At 51.5% G+C, this 16,851-nt stretch overlaps 1 pseudogene; it reads left to right on the top strand.

Annotated features, from left to right (window-relative positions):
• The first annotated feature begins 8,325 nt into the window (after window positions 1–8,325).
• On the top strand, window positions 8,326–14,940 carry LOC129086752 (GTPase IMAP family member 7-like; annotated as a pseudogene).
• The last annotated feature ends 1,911 nt before the right edge of the window (window positions 14,941–16,851 follow it).

Genomic DNA, 16,851 nt, shown 5'->3' with positions numbered 1-16,851 from the left:
TGTGCCCATTGTCTCAATGAAGGACCCAACACCCGCTGAACTCCACCTGCTGTTTCCGCCTGAGCTATAACTGACACGAAACATTGTGTGAGTTTAAAGTACAGAACGTGTTGATTTGATACATTTATAGATTTGCAGAAACGATCACCACCATAACGTGACCGCTGAGCCACATCCTGTAACTCCTATTTCTTTTCTGTGGTGACAATATTTAAGGTCTACTCTCCCAGCAACTTTCAAGTACAGAAGACAGTGTCATTAACTATAGTCACCTGGTGGTCCATCTGCAAATTGAAAGATGTCCTTCTGATTCTCATTGCGGAGACCGTACACACACACACACACACACACACGCGCGCGCGCACGCGGGTGGGCAAAAGTAGGCTTAGGGTTGTGCGTGCGCAACATAGACGCTAACCTTGTATCACTATTTCTTAATTATAGCTTTTGTGTACTCACCACCATAAACCTACTTTTGCCCCCTCCTGTGTACTCGTACATCTCATGTTACCTTCGTGCGTCCATCCGTAGACACAGCCCGAGGGGGCTTCCGTACCTCGGCTACTGAGGGCGATGCTGCAGTGAGCAGGGACCTGCTGATGTCTCCCTGAGATCCTGTTCGTTCCCTTGGATAGGTGTCCGTGTGGGTTGTGTGGCAGTGCTGTTTTTAACCCTTTGATGGCTTTCCGTGTCGTTTCCCACAGTGGCTGCCCCCCTTTACATTCCCGCCAACAGTGCGAAAGGCTCCCCTTTTCTCCACGTCCTGGCCAACACTTGTCCTTTCTGTCTGTTTGACCATAGGCAGTCCAACAGGTGTGAGGTGATATCTCGTTGTGGTTTTGATTTCCAATTCCCTGATGAGTAGTGATGTTGCATCCCTTTTTCTGTTGGCCATTTATATGTCTTTCTTTCTTTCTTTTTTTTTTTTTTTTAAATAACATCTATTTCATCTGTCAGCTCATTTTCAAAAAAAGGATGGTTTGGATTTTTGCTACTGAGTTATATGAGTTTCCCATGTATTTTGCATATTAATGCCTGATCAGATACATGACTGGCAAATATCTTCTGGTCTTTTCGTATTGAGGGTGGTTTCCTTTGCTCTGCGGTAGCTTATTAATGTGACATTGCCCCACTTACTTATTTGTGTTTTAGTTTCTTTGCTTTTGGGGGCAGATCCAAGCAATGATTACCAAGGCTGATGTCAAGGAGCTCATACCCTTTGTTTTCTTCTAGGAGGTTCAGAGTTTCAGGTCATATGTTCAGATTTGAGTCTATTTGGAGCTGATGTCTGTGTATCAGGTTGGAGTCCAAGTGCATTCTTTTCCGTGTGGTTATCCCGTTTTCCCAGCACCATTTGTTGAAGAGGCTATCCTTTTCCCATTGTATGGTCTTCCCATTGTATGGTTACTGAGGATCTTTTGTTTTTCTATAAAATTTTTAGTTTTTTTTTCTATTTTTGTGGAAAATGCCATTGGAATTTTGATAAGAATTGTGTTGAATCTGTAGATTGCTCTGAGTCATGGACATTGGAAAAATATTAATTCTTCCCATCCACAAGCACAAAATAGCTTTCCATTTATTTGTGTCTTCTTCAACTTCTTTTATCAGTATCTAATAGTTTTCAATATGCAGGTCTTTCAACTCCTTGGTTGAATTACTCCTCAGTATTTTATTCTTTGTGATGTTATAGTAGATGGGATTATTTTCTTATTTCTCTTTCTGATAAATCATTATTGGCGAAAGAAATTGCAACTGATTTTTTGCATTTATATATTGATTTTGTTTCCTGCAAATTTACTGAATATGCTTATTATTTCTCACAGTTTTTTTCCCCCTGAATTCTTTAGGATTTTCTCTGTATAAGATTATGTCGTTCGCAAAGAGACAATTTTACTTTTTCTTTTTTGATTTGGATGCCCTTCATTTTTCTTATGCTTAATTGCTCTGACCAGGACTTCCAGTAGTATGTTGAACAAAAGTGGTAAGAGTGGGCATGCCTGTACCATTCCTGATCTTAGAGGGAAAGCTTTCAGCTTTTCACTTTCGCGAATGACCTTAGCTGTGGGTTCAGCTTGTATGGGCTTTATTATGTGGAGGTACATTTCCTTTGTGCCCAGTTTAAGAGTTTGTATTATGAAAGGATGTTGGATTTTGTCCAATGCCTTTTCTTTATTTATTGAGATGATCAAATAATTTGTATCTTTTACATTGTTAATGTGACGCCTCCCGTGGACTGACTGTCAGATGTTGACTCCTTCTCGTTTTGAACAGTGTCTTTTCTGGCCTGATTGTCCTCGTCAGTCCTTCCTGTGCAGAGTTGAATCAAGTGACAGGAGCAGGTCTCTGTGGCTTATCCCTGATCTTGACAGGAGAGCTTTCAGTCTGTCATCACTGAGCACGGTGCCGGCTGTGGGCTTTCTACAGATGGCTTTTAGGAGGTTGAGGAAGTTCCCTTCTCTTCCTAGATTGTTGAGTGTTGTTATTTTGAAAGAGTGTTCAGTTTTGTCAAGTGCCTTTTCTAAATCTAGTTAGATTGTCATGTGTTTTTTCTTCTTTATTCTGTTGATAAGATTTATTACACTGATTGATTTCTGAATGTGCAACCAGTATTGCATTCCTGGCATACATCCCACTTGGCCATGGTGTATGTGCCTTTTTATATATCGCTGCATTCTTTTTGTTGGTATTTTGTTGAGGTTTTTTGCTTCCATATGCATAGGAGATACATCCTCTGTAGTTTTCTACTGCTGTGATGGTTTGGTGGCAGGACAGTGCTGGCATCAGATGTTGAGTTAGGAAGTGTTCTTCCTCTTCAAATTTTTAGAGGAGTTTTTGAAGAATTGATATTAATTCTTCCTAAATGTTTGGTAGAATTCATCAGAGAAGCCATCTGGATCTGGGTTTTTCTTGGTAGGTAATATTTTTTATTAGTAATTTAATCTTTTTATATATTATAGGTCTATCTAGATGTTGTATTTTTTCCTTGATTCAGTTTTGGTTGTTTATGAATTTTTCTACTTCATCTGTGCTATCTAATTTGGGGGATATAAAACTGTTTACGATACTTCTTTATAATTATTACATTTTAATAAACTCAGTAGTAATTGCTACTGTTCTATTCCTGATTTAGTAATTCTCTATATGTTTTTAGTCAAACTAGCTAAAGGTTTGTCAACTTGTTGATATTTCCAAAGAACCTAGCCTTGGCTCTGTTGGTTTTCTCTACTGTTTTTCTGTTCTCTAGTCCATTGATTTCCACTCTGCTCTTTATGATATTCTTTCAGTGATTACTTTAGCCATAGCTTGCTGCCTCAATCAGTCCTTAATGTGGAATATTAGGTTATTGGGTTGAGATCATTGTTCTTTATCCAATGTAGCAACACATACATTCCCATCTATATGAATTTTCCTCTAAGTGTCGTTTTAGCTACCCCTCATAGTTTTGCTATGTTGTTGTTTCATTGTTATTCATCTCAAATAATAATAACTTCCTTTTTGATATCTCCTTTGATTCATTGGTTATTTGAAATTATATTGTTAAAATCCATTTATTATTGAATCCTTCCAATATTTTTCTGTTATCAATTGTTAATCTTATTTCCTTTTGGCTGGAGAATATACCCTGTGTGATTTCAAGCCCCTAAATTCACTGAGGCTTATTCTATGGTCTCGGGCATGGTCTGTTTAGGAGAACTTCCCTTGTGCAGGTGGAAAGGATGTCTATTCCGCTGTGGCTGGGCAGAGCATCCTGGTGTTGGACCTAGTCGGTCACATGCTCGCTTTCTTGGTCGACCTTCTGCTTAGTTGCTCTAAGCATTATTGGAAGTGGGGTGTTGAAATCTACAACCATTATTCTTGACTTGCCTATTTCCCCTTGACTTCTGTTATTTTTCATCAGTCATTTACTCTTTTTCGTGCTGGTTCAAACCTATCATTGAACCCGTCTAGTAAAAATCATCACTTCAGTTTTACTTTCACCTCCAGAACTTGTATTCTGTTCTTAAAAAAAAAAAAATTCTCTTTCTTTACTGACATTGTCTCTTTGATGAGATATTGTCGTCATAGCTTCCTTTATGTTTTTAGGTGTGATTTTCGTCAGTTCTTTAAATATTTTTGTAATTGCTGCTCTGAAGCCCTGTCTTCTCATCCAATATCGAGGGCCTCTCAGGGGTAGTTTCTGTTGCTGGAATTTTCTAAGTATATGGGTCATACTTTTTTCTTTGTATGTTTTGTAGTAATTTTTACAAACTTGACACAGATTTCAAGTGTGCGGTTCTCTGACACGTCATCTGCGTGTTGCATTGTGTGCCCACTGCCCACAGTCAAGGCTCCTTCTGCCACCATGTATTTTACCCTCTTGACCCTTTACCGCCCCTCCCGTTCCCCCTGTGAGCACTCGCTGTGGGCTGTGTCTGTGGGAGTTTGCACGGCTCTTCCTTCCGGCTGGCAGGCCGGGGGCTGCTCTCACACGGACGGGGTCTCAGGACCTGCTGAGCCCCCAGCAGCCTGGCCGCAGGCCCGTGCACTTACTGGTTCAGAAGCCCCTCATTTCCTCTGTCTCTCTCAAAACAAGTCTTTGGTTTTGTTTCCGTGTTGTGTAACTTGAGGGCACAGAGATGGGGTTGAGCCCAGGGTCAGAAAGAGGTCACAGGCCTTTCCCAGAAAGCCAGCGAGTCCTGGTCCCCAGGTCCCTGGGTCCTCCTGGGCCCTGCGTGTGGATGCCGCTGGGAAGGACGCCCTCAAGCTATCGCGCACTCACGTGGAGTCACGGGCCCTGGTTGTGCCGAGGCTGGAACACGGGGAGGCAGGAGAGACGGGGAGGGAAAGAGGACGGTGTCCTAGGGGATTCCCAGGGCGGCTGAAACCCTGTCCCACATGCTGGGTCGCAGAAAACGGTAGAAACTTCTGGTCCCGCAGTCCTGGCGGTCCGCATCGGAAGGCCGGCCGAGCCCATCAGGTTCTGAAGGCTCCACGGAGGGTCCTCCCTCAGTGGTTCCCAGCCTCGCATGGCAGCTGGCCGTCCCCGGAGGTCCTTGGCTGGCGGCTGGATCAATCAGATCTCTTGCCTTCGGCCTTTGAAAAGGAGAAGCCAGGCTGCGCCCCCTCACGCTGAGTGTGGAAAGCCCTTTGCTGAACACTCCAGTGCATCCCTTACAAACCCCTCCTTCCACCCCACAGCTGACAGACTGGGCGACTCTCCCCAACTCCGGAAACCCCCCTTTCCTCTGGGGGCCAAGGACAGGGTCCTCACTTTGATCTCAGATCTCGCCTTCAACATTCACATGTGCAGTGAAGTCCCTCCAAGGCGGCCTTCGCCTCCGTCCCCATGAGCCTCGGAGTTCCCCCAGCGCCTGACCGTCCCCAGTCCCACAGCCACGGCCAGGCTGGCAGTGTTTTTACAGCAGCCCTACCCCCTGGTACCAACCCCAGCCCAGCGAAGTCAATACTCCATGTTATATATTTGGTTATTATTTCTCTGCCCTTTATTGAATTTATTGGGGGTGACCGTGGTTAACAATGTGATACAGGTGTCAGGTGCACAGTTGGACAACTCGTCATCTGCAGGCTGTATTGTGGGTTCACCGCCCCAAGGCAGGTCTCCGTCCATCCCCCTTAATCCCCCTATACCCGCCTCCACCCCGACCCCCTCTCCAGGGCAGTCACCACACTGTTGTCTGTGTTCCTCAGTTTTTCCGTTGCTGTTCAATCCCTCCACCCCAATCCCCACTGAGCTTTAACACGACCCCCCACGGCTCTCAGTCTGCTCTCCGGTGAAAGGACCTCATTTTATGCTTGACAATGGGCGCTGCAGAGAGGTTCCCTTACCCACGTGCAGTAGGTTACATAGTCCCCCCACCCCGAAGAAAGCCGCGCCCGCATCCCCAGAAGCGGTGAATGTCGCCTTATTGCTAAGGGGTCTTTGCAGACGCGGTTCCTTCAAGACAGGGCGATGGGGAGATTGTCCTGGGTGCTGTGAGCGGGTCCCGCACGGAACCGCAGGGGCCTCAGAGGAGGGAGGCAGGACGGTGACAGGAGGAAGGAGGCCCTGTGGCGTCGGCAGCAGAGGCAGGGGTGGCGCGGTCAGAAGCCAAGGAATTCTGGCAGCTTCTAGAAGCGGGAGAGGCAAGGAGGACGCCCCCTGGAGCCTGCGGAAAGGCCAGCCCCGAGGATGCCCGCAGGTGATCTCCACGGGCCTATGAGCAGGCGCCTGGCCTGCAGGGCTCCGGGAGGAGGCATCCTTGGCCTCAGGCCGCGAGGCTGCTGGTCCTTGGTCATGGCGGCCGCGGGCGTCGGGGCGCACCCAGGCTGGCCGCTCGTTCGTGGGAGAGTCGGGACAGGGGGAGGGGCCCTTCCTTTCAGCTCCTGTCGGTCTTTCCGTGATGTCAAGGGAGGTCTGAGCTTTGGATTGTCTGGATGACAGCAGCGGAAAAGATCCTGAGCTCCACGAGGCGGGCCCCGAGAAAATCTAAAGAAATGTTTCTAAAACCCCCACCTTTGAAAAATTCATATACATCCGTGTGTGTGTGTGTGATGCAAAGAATGAACGGGAAAAAGAACGAAAGGGAATGAAGCAAAGGAAGCCGTGGCTTTCCCCAGGGTCACGTCCTTGCTCCTGACCGTGTGGCGGGAGCCGCGTCCGGGGAGCGGGCAGAGCACCTTCAGGAGCTGCGGGTGGGGACCCGCTGCGGGGCAGGAGGGTCACGGCAGACCTGGACGTGGACAGGACCCCCCGGGACGAGGAGCGTGGCCACGTGGACAGTCAGGAGAGAGGTATCGCGGGTGTCCTAGAGGGAGGTGCCCCCACCCCCGATGTCGCGGACCGGATGGGGCTGCCAAGGTCCAGGGCCCCTCCGGGCCACTGGCCTCAAGGCCGTTCCCGTCCCGGACCCGCGTCCTCTCCCTGCAGCTCCTGTGGATCCTCTCATCCTCCTCCCCCCTCCCTTTGGGGACCTGAGCAGAGCACCTGCGCGTCACACCTGCAGACGCAAGGCGGCTCCCGGCAGGACGAGGCTCAAGCGGGGACCGTGGAGGGTGACCAGAGACGGGGCCGTGGGGGGATACTCTGAGCAGGAGGTGTGGTCCCCGCTCACACACGTGCAGCCCGGTCAGGTCGGCCCCCTGTACGGCTGCCCCGGGCCCTGTGCTTAGGGGCCCCTCACGGGGGTCTGTGCTCTGTCAACGGCATCTTGAAAATCTTCATGATTTTTTGAAAAAACAGCCTGGATTTTTCCTTTTGTGCCAGACCTTGTGATTTCCATAGCTGGTCCTGGCCTGCGTGTCTGCAGGACATCAGGAAACTCCCTGGGCCGTTCAAGGTGACCCCGGCCGTTAACACCAACAATGGGTCCAATGCTACGGACCCATGATATGGTCATGAACCCCCCCTTCCAGAACTTGCTGCTTCCCTCCGTGAGTAGCCCCCCCACGGTCCCCTGCTTCCTGCCACATCCTGTCCTCTCACTGCCTGCCCGAAAGCTTAGGCACTGACCAATCCAATTTCTCAACCTAGGGCCCCCAAACACATAAGAACTCAAAGCTGTACGGAGACGCCGCGGTCAGCTAGAGCAGCTTGTCCACCGTGGGAGCTTTGACAGCCTGCCTCTCTCTGAAACCTGTTCCCGAGCCCGTTGCATCCGCCCGCTGGGTGGGTCTAGGACAGGTGCCCCGTCGGGGCCCGGGGTGGGGAAGGCGGGGGGTTGGGAGAGACAGTTGCGCCCGCTCCCCGGGAGCGTCTTACTAGGCGGGTCCTGCGCACTCTCAAGCCGGCAGGGACCACGTGAAACCGCCCGGAGTCTGTGCGGTCACAGAAGACTTTTCTACAGATCCCCTCCCTCTCTCTGCGCCTTGGCCCCCAATAGTGAGGACTCCTTGGACTCTGCAGCTGGGTCTTGTCGATTTCTGAATGAGGAACGTGAGCCCCTCCTGACAGACTGGACTCACAGCCCGCCTCCTACAATACCAGCAGCACCCGAGGGCGCCCCGGTCACCTGCCCCGCCCGCCTTCTCCCAGAGTCCCCGCCGCCGCCCACAGCACAGGGAAGTGACCAGACGCTGGGCCTGGCTCTCCAGGCCAGACTTGGGTCATTGATGCGGGTCTTTCGCATCCACCGCTATCACCCACAATGCTGAACATAGTTTTGGAAATTTTGGTGCAAGAGCCGGCCCGTGGAGCCGAGGTTTGAACTTGGCAAAACTGGAGCACCCAGCAAGCTACGGGCCGCTGGTTCCGTCTCTTTAAAGGCAAACAGCTCCTGCGCCGGCCCCGCCCGCCTCGGCTTCCTGGGTCTGTGGCCTGGGGAGCGGATCCGCCCTCCCCACAGTGAGAGCAGAAGCAGCCACTGAAGGAGCTTCACTGGGGACAAGCAGGCACTGGTCAGCGGGTTGCACAGAAGGTGAGCCTGGCGGGGACGCGCCTGAGGGACAGAGCTGCGGGGACAGAAGGGCCCGGGCATGTGCGGGGGTGGTGGTGCCGGTCCCAGGAGGGACCAGGGACGGCGGCAACCCCACGGGGGGATGCGAGTGCTGTGAGAGGGCGGTGGGGGGGTAGGAAGGGGAGCAAGGGGCTGTGTTATCAGCAGAATGTCGTGTGCCTCATATGACAGGACTCGTATGTTGATGGGGGCGCCTTCAGGCGTGTGCTGGTGACAGACCATGATGCGCCTTCCTCCCCCCTGAGCGGAAACCAGTGTCCCCGGGGCAGGTGCTCAGGGCTGACGGCGATGTAGACACCACGCTGTCTAAATGCGTCTTTCCACTGCGAAGATCAGGATCCCAGGCCGGGTGGGGACCCCCCCTCCAGGGGTGGCCCGCGTCCCTGGTGGCAGAGGAATCAAGGACGCAGGGTCCGTCATTCAACACAGAGAGGCCGGGGCCCCACCGTGTGCCGCGCGCGGTGAGGAGGGCGCGGAGGTGCGGGAGCAGCGCAGAGGAGCCCCCTGTTCTTGCCCTGCGCGGCTCCCCTGCAGGCCTCCGCCCTGGAGGGCGTGGGCGCCCCTCCCCGCCCGCCCCTCGTCCAGCTCTGACGGGTGGGGGTTTAGAGTCGAGGCCGAGGAGGAGCCAGGCAGAGGCCGCGGTCAGGAGGGAAGGCGGGCGTCAGGCTCACGTTCAATCGGGTGCCCGCTCTGCCCAGCAGCTGTCAGCGTGGTGACCTTGGGCAGGTGTCTCAGCATTTCTGAGCCACATCAGTGTCCTTATTTTATAAGTTAGAACAAAGCCCTGGCCGGGTGGCTCATTTGGTTGGAGTGACGTCCTGTACAGGGAGATGGTGTGGATGTGGTCCCCAGTTGGGGCGGGACGGGAGGCACCAATCAATGTTTCTCTCTCCCAGCGTTGTTTCCCTCTCCCTCCTTCCCTCCTTTTCTTTCTAAAATCTATACACATATCCCCAGGTGAGGGTGAAGAAGAAGGTAGAATACTAAAATGAACTTCCTTGTTGGCTATTTTTGAGGAGTAAATGAGATAATGTAAAAACTATGTATCAGGGTGCTTGGTATAGAGTAGTGGTTATACTACACCCAGGTTAAATGTTTTATTGTGGAAAAATTTCAACTTACTCAAACGTAAAGAGTATTACAAGGAACTTCCATGGACCTAGACCAAGCCCAGCGGTTGTCAACTGATGCCACTCTTGTTTCATCCATAGAATCACTACTCCTATTTACCCCACAGTATTTGGAAGCAGATATCACACATTGTTTCAGTTTATCCATAAATATATGAAATCATTGAAAAATATTGCCGCCATCACACTTCGCAAAGCAGCTAGAATTAAAAAAATACCAGTTGCAATCAGATTTTCCTGATTGTCTCATATTTTTAAAAATTGTTTGCAGTTAGATTCAAATACGATCCGTCAATCACAATTGTGTGATGTCTGTTAAGTTTAACTTAATATGTAGGTGCCCACCGTCCCTGCTGCTTTCCGGGAGGTTTCCGGGTGAGAAGGGGGCGTCTCCTGCCCAGCAGAGTTGGGCCGCGCGTGTTCTGTCGGCTCCGTCACAGGTGTCGGTGCGCTGGCTGCTCTCGCGCCGGCGCGCGTGAGAAGTTCTGTCCAGGGAGAGGCTTGGCCGGGTTCCGGGTGGCTGTGTCCTGGTGGGAACACTTCCCCGGTGCAGCTGTCCGCTCCCGTCGGAAGGCACGTGATGCCTGGTTGTCCGTCTGTCTGCGACACTCACCGACACCCATGGCTGCCTTAGTTCCATCAAGGGTCACACGTGCTGGCAGGCAAATGCGGCCATTCTCCCTTCACGTACTGGATGGAATAACCCTGTGAAAACCACGCACCCCTCAAGCACTCTCTGTTCCCACAAGGTGCAGGTGCATAAGAGAGACAGGTAAACGCCTGACTCTTCCCCTTTGTTTGTCGCCGGCAGAACAGCGCGATGCGTCCCCGCAGATGCCCAAGGGAGCAATGGGCCACTTTTTAAAAGGCACTGTTATGACCCCATGCATTTCAACATATTCGATGCATTTTAATTCATTGGAATTATTATCGACGCTCAGACTGTCCCACTGGGGTCCCATGGGATCCTCCTGGAGTGGCCGTTGGTCCCTGTGAGCACACCCACTCTGCGGCTGACGAGGGAGCGCGGCCCCGCGCACCTGCCCGCCCGGCCCCCGAGTCAGCGCCCTCTCCTTAGGGTCCCGGTGTCCCGGCGTCTGAAGGCCAGAGCTGGGCCCACAGGGGCCCCTTGTCACCGGGCTCACTCCCGTCTCTGTGCCTTTTCAATGGGCTTCAAAGCTACACACGCATGGAGGCACGCCTGCAGCTAAGTTGAGGATTTTTTTAGAACAATTGGAGATTTATTTTCAGGTTTTGGAGTGTGTGTGTGTGTGTGTGTGTGTGTGTGTGTGTACGTGTGTGTGTACTTGTGTGTGTGTTTTAGAGACACCTCAATAGAGATGGACAATGAAATGACTGCATTTTCTAGTCTCTTGGACCAATTCCTTGCGGGGTTTATCCACCTCACAGAATTCAGTTAGATTTGTTTGTCTCATTTGCTTTCGATTTTAGTATTTTAAAATACAATTTGTGCTGTGTAATTAGGTAAACTCCCTACCTAGATTCAAGATGAAACCTATTTAATGTACATGCGCCCAGGACACGCAGTTCTTGCCTCTGTCCCTGTCCCTCCACCCTGTCTCCCGTCCGTTGGTTTAGTTGTCAGATTATCCTGCTGTTGCCTTTTCACATGCATGAATAATGTGCATATTATATTCTGTGGATGATGTTCATATTCCCCCTTAGTGGAGAAATGGGCAAACTCCATATCATGTTCTTCCCCTGACGGCAGACACCCTGGAGGCCTCTCCGCGCCGGGACAGAGGGACGCTTCTCAGCCCTTCCCCGGCCGGCTCGTCCTTCCCAGAGTGAACACGCCTTCGTTCATCCAGCCCGTGCCCTGCTGCTGGCCAGTTGATAGGTTCTTGGTCTTTTGCTGTTACAAGTAATGATGCAGTAAATAGCCTTATGCGTGATTTTTGCTGTAATTTTTGTGAGTGCCTTTCGGGGATAAAAGCTAAACTAGGGGATTGATCACCGAAGGAACATGCACACGGGCTTTGCAAGACTCTGCGGGCTCCCCTATGCGGGTCGGCCTGGGTTTCCCTCCTTCCTGGCCGTGCGGGGCGGGGCCTGCAGCCCCCCACCCCGCAACTCTCAGTGCACATTGGGAGTCCTGCCAGACCTCGAGGTGACAGGTAGTGTCTCACCTCAGAAACAGAGGTGTGATTTTAATTTATTTTATTCACTTATTTTACTTTTTGTGTTTTGATTTCTTTTTCTCTATCATGACTGCATGTTAATGTCTTTTGATATATTCAAGGCACATTTAAATTTCTTTTTCTCTGAATGATTACTCCCACCTTTTGCTCAGTTTTCTCTCAAGCTGTTGAAATTTAGTTTCTGTGCTTTTCGATTTTGTTTGCATAACAGGGAAATTCACCCCCATTGGTGGAAGTTGGAAAATGTCTTTCCCTAGTTTGACGTGTTTGCTTTAATCTGTGTATGGTGTGTTTTTCCTCCCATGATCTGTGAGATTTGTATGTAATCACACTTATTAGTCCTTTTCCTTTCTCTGTGTTAAATCTTAGAAACAGTTTCCCTACCCCCAGGTTACAAAGGCTCTGTCCGCGTTGTTTCTCTTATTTCTGGGGGTCAGTTTTTCCATCTGCACCTGGAGCGTAGCTGACACAGGAGCGGCGGGCGGCCAGGGAGGAGCCCCCACCTCCGCGTGGTCGCGCTGTTGCCCCAGAGTCGCTTCAATAGCTGCCTCGCACCCGCTGACGTGAGATGCGGCCTTGTTGGATCTACTGCGACCTTGCGATTAAACAGAATGTAAAGGAACACGCTCTGCATAATTTGGAGATTTCTGAATTCTCTGTTTGCGTGTCCCCGTTTCCCTACTCGAGCACCAGCCCCGAGCGGCTCTGATGACAGAAGCCACGGGTCTGTCTCCTGGGAGAGCTAGTTCCCCCTCCTCCGCCTTTTTCTTGGTTGTGCTGATTAATTTTATTTTTTCTTTGTGCAAATGCACTTTATAATCCATTATTTTAACTTCAGAGAAGTGTCTATTTAATTGTAATTTTATGAAATGTTTTAAACATGAGTCAGTGTTCAATTGGGTCAAATGTCTTTTCTGCATCTGAGTAGTTTTCTTGTTCAGCTGTTAATGGGATGTGTGGTAACAACCAATTTTTTCATATTGGACCATCCTTGTATTTCTGAATTAAATCCCCCTTAATGACGGTGTATACTTTTTTAGTGTCTTATAATTTAGTTAGTGTTTTTGTATTACTATTTCGACATCGACACATTTACAGCTTTATTTATTGGGGAAATCTTAGTTAGCCTTCAGGGTCAACATTATACTTGATCTACAGAAAGCACTGAAACGCTTCCTTCTTTTTTACTTGGTGAGGAGCAGCTTCAGCAGCACTGAGAGATCAGGGGCAAGGTTTAAATGTGTTCTCCTGGGGAAGGGTGTGGACTTCATGCTGTGTTGTGGGAAAATTCTGCGCTATTATTTCTTCCATAGTAATTGACCTGTGTCATCTCCCTGTTGTTACTGGGATCAATATGAATAACATACTATTACAATTTCCAGGGAGGAAAACAGATTGGGAATGGTCCCCACTTACCCAAGTTGACCCCTCAATCCTTCCCTTCTTTAGGGCCTCGTGGGAACCTGCACCCAGAGCCTCTTGACACCAGCATGGCCGGCCTTCAGGACAACGCTCTGAGGATTGTTCTGGTGGGAAGAACCGGATGTGGGAAAAGTGCAACAGCAAACACCATCCTCGGGGAAAGGGTATTTGATTCTAGAATTAGCGCCATGTCTGTTACCAAGAGCTGTCAGAAAGCATCACGGCGCTGGAAGGGGAGGGATCTTGTTGTCGTGGACACCCCAGGGTTCTTTGACACCAAGGAGACACTGGAGACCAGCTGGGAAAAAGTCAGGGAGTCTGTTGTCCTCACCCACCCCGGACCTCACGCCATCATTCTGGTTGTAAAGCTGGGTTACTTCACGGATGAGGAATACAAGGCAGTTGAATTGATCAAGGCCACCTTTGGGGAGCGTGCCATGAAGCACATGATCATTTTGTTCACTCACAAAGATCATTTGGAGGAGAATCAGATGCTGAGTGACTTTATGGCAAAGGCAGACAAGCGCCTAAAATCTGTCATTGTGGAGTGTGACTTACGCTGCTGCGCCTTCAATAACAGAAGTGCAGATGAGGCTGAGAGGGAAGCTCAAGTGCAGGAGCTGGTGCAGGTGGTTGAGGCAACGGTGCAGGAGAATGGAGGGGCTCACTTCTCTGATTCCAGGCACGAGGGCAGAGTGGAGAAGCCGAGAGGCATGGAACGGACTGTGAAGAAAAAGTGTACTATCCTTTAGAAAGGAGAAAACTGGTAAAAGAGTATACTTGGCAAAAAAACATGAAAACAAGAGATAGAGGGAAAAGTAAAATCCCTAAAGGAGAAATACGATAGATTGAAATACACACAAAGAAGCTGAGAAAAACATATTTGCAGGTGTTCTCAATCATATTTGGAGAGCACTTTCAAATATATTGCATATGTTTTGGAAACAATGCAAATTTATTTTTTCTTCTTAACTTACCATGATTTGTCATGTGGCAGAATGCATTTTCCAAAGATGGCTGTCACGATTTCTTCTATCCCACCTGTTTTTCTTGAAGTCTGAGCTGTTATGCCTTCTGCTGAGTTGTGGGGACTCTGTGACTGCTTGGATAAGTAGTGGGTGGTGAGACTTCCGAAGTTAGACAGGGACAATTGCCCTGCTCTCTGGGGTACACGCCCTCGGAACGTGGCCGCCATGCCGTGAGGAAGCCCGCGTTGCCCATCGAGACGCCCCATGAAGAGGACGTGAGTCCTGCCCGCCCCCGCTGCTCTCCCTTCTGCCCGTGTGGCCCCCGGGCAGTGGGCTCTCCAGCTGCCAGTGGAACCACCTCAGAGGACGCTGCAGAGAGCAAGGACGGGCCATCCCCACCGCATCCCACCCAGACTGCAGATTCACGAGAAAAATAAACGATGTTGTGTCCAACCGCTCAGCTTTGGGCTGGTGTGTTGGGCGGCGGTAGCTCCCCAGGGCATCCTCCCAGCTCAGGCCCCACCATCCCGCAGCGCCCGCACATTTGGGAAGGTACGAAGTGGGCGCAGTCAGGACACAGTACACTATGTAGAGTTCAAAAACTCAGTTTAGGAAAAATCTAATAGGAAATCCTTTGTGTGTCAGGTGTCAGCCCCTCTGCCGAGGCTCATTTTTCCCGTCTGCGTCCACGAGCCCGCGGTCAGTGAAGCCGCAGGCGCCGCCCCCCACCCAGCAAGGGGGTTCTGAGGTCCCCGGACGCCTGGAAGGCGCCAAATCCCCGTATTGCTGTTCTCCCGTTTCTTTTCAAGGCACCATCCTAACGTGAAGTTCCCCTGACTATAACTCAAAAATATCTTCTGGGCGAAATGCTTCTCCTTTGCCTCTGCAGACCCCCACATTGCCCCCTTCCCCCCAGCTCTCTGCCCCCGGAGGATGCTCTACGCGGGTCACATTGTTACCGAACTCAAGGGTTCGCCACTTGGGGTGTTCTGCTCAGGGGCGAGACGTGGTTGTCACATGGTGCTACCTACGCACAGTAAGCGAAGGAGACGGGGATTCACACCCGCAGGGCTCTCTCCGGGAAGGGAGGCCGAGCCGTGGCCCACGTACACGAACGGCTCAGTCGCACAGTTGCAGTTGGCGGCGCTCACCTGGTTGAGTTCTTGCCAAGCGCGTCCTGCTCGCAGCTGGTCTGCAAACGCTGCGCTGCACTCTGCACTTGAACATTTAGCCAGAAGAGCTCAGAGTGGCAGCGGCCCCGTCCCGGAGGCCCCGCCCTGTCCGACCACGTCAGCGGGGTTCCTGGCTCTCGGAGTCCTGCTCGGCGTCTGCCGATGGCGAGTGTGGGCAGGACCCTCTTCGGGGTAGAAAGGCAAGTTGGGGTATTGTCCTGCTGCCTCCCTCCCTGCCAGGTCACCTCTGACCTGCTGCCACCTGGTGCGGAAGGTCACACCTCCTCTACCCACCCCGCTTCTGGGTCCCAGCTCTCCTTCACCCCAGGGTTAGGGTGTCATTTCCTCACTGTTACCAGCAATGTCCCTTGTCACTTGCAAACCCTGTGTCCCCTGCTTGTAGGAAACCCCTGCACTTGGCTCTCTGACAAGTATCTCATTAGAGGGATGGATCGACCTTAGCGACACCCACAGACTTTTCTCTTTCCCATGTACCCTGATCTCTATTATTGTATTGAAAACAAAAAAATCCCTGCAGTGATTTCCGACACCAGAAACATTTCTCCTGGGAGCTGAACTCTCTGTCGTTACCCAAGCAGAACGCTCTGCGTTCACGCCTGGGGAGTCTGCTGAGGTCTCACCATTACAAAATCACACGAGGGTACCGGTCACACCCTGAGGGATCCGAGCCCCGGCCCGGGGGACTTGCCACGTCAGTGGTTTGGGTCATGGGGTTCTGGGTAGAGAAGCTTGTCCCTGGTTCTGGGAATTGCTGTCCTTACCTGTGTTTTCTCCCGCGTGGCACAGCATTGTGGCTGTGGCAGCTGAGAGCGCAGCCACCAAACCAGCCACCTCCGAGCTCAGGAAGCCCCTTGCTGCCCTGCCTGGGCCCACTGCAGAGCAGGAGGGGTGGTCGCCAGCGGGGAGTGTGGGTGAGAGACGGGAGGTGGGGCTCAGCCTCGCACCTCTTCCTAGACGCTACCGTGTCGCACCGTGCGGGGCAGAGGAGCTGTGACGGGGTGGGCCCGGCCAGGCGGCGGCTGGTGGGGCGGCCGCTGCAGAGCAGGACGCAGCGTGGAACTGCCCCGACGGAGGGCGTGACGGAGGGAGGAGCCGCGCGTGGGAGAGGCAGAGCTTTGGCAGTCACTCCTCTGTGTCCTCTACTTGTCACACGTGCAAGTAGACCTTTTCCTGCCACCAAGGCCTGTGTTCCTTTGTCTCAGACACGGGACCCCCGATCCCACTGTGTCTGTTACTCTGGGGAGGGCATGGGGCAGGCGTCACCTCCAGTTGACCTGAAAACCGGACCAAGGCCACCGCCCCTGCCCCTGTCCCCAATCATTTATCTCTCCCTGTCCCTTCCAAGGAGCTGTCTCGGGGACACGGCCTTGAGGTAATCACGTGCTGTTGAGACCAGCGGGATGGTGCGGCCGACTCAGCCCCGCTGAGGGGTCTATATGCACTTTTCAGATCTGGCAGGTGCACAAAACATCTGTCTTGGGGGCCACCCACGACCAGCTGTGTAAGGAACTCCCTTCCTCACTGAACTGCCACCTCCCCACCCG

This window comes from Pteronotus mesoamericanus, unplaced genomic scaffold (genome assembly GCF_021234165.1).
Source record: "Pteronotus mesoamericanus isolate MK-2021 breed Mesoamerican mustached bat unplaced genomic scaffold, CSHL_Meso_final scaffold_409, whole genome shotgun sequence".
Classification (NCBI taxonomy): Eukaryota; Metazoa; Chordata; class Mammalia; order Chiroptera; family Mormoopidae; genus Pteronotus; species Pteronotus mesoamericanus.
This window is presented reverse-complemented; position numbering and strand designations above follow the sequence as displayed.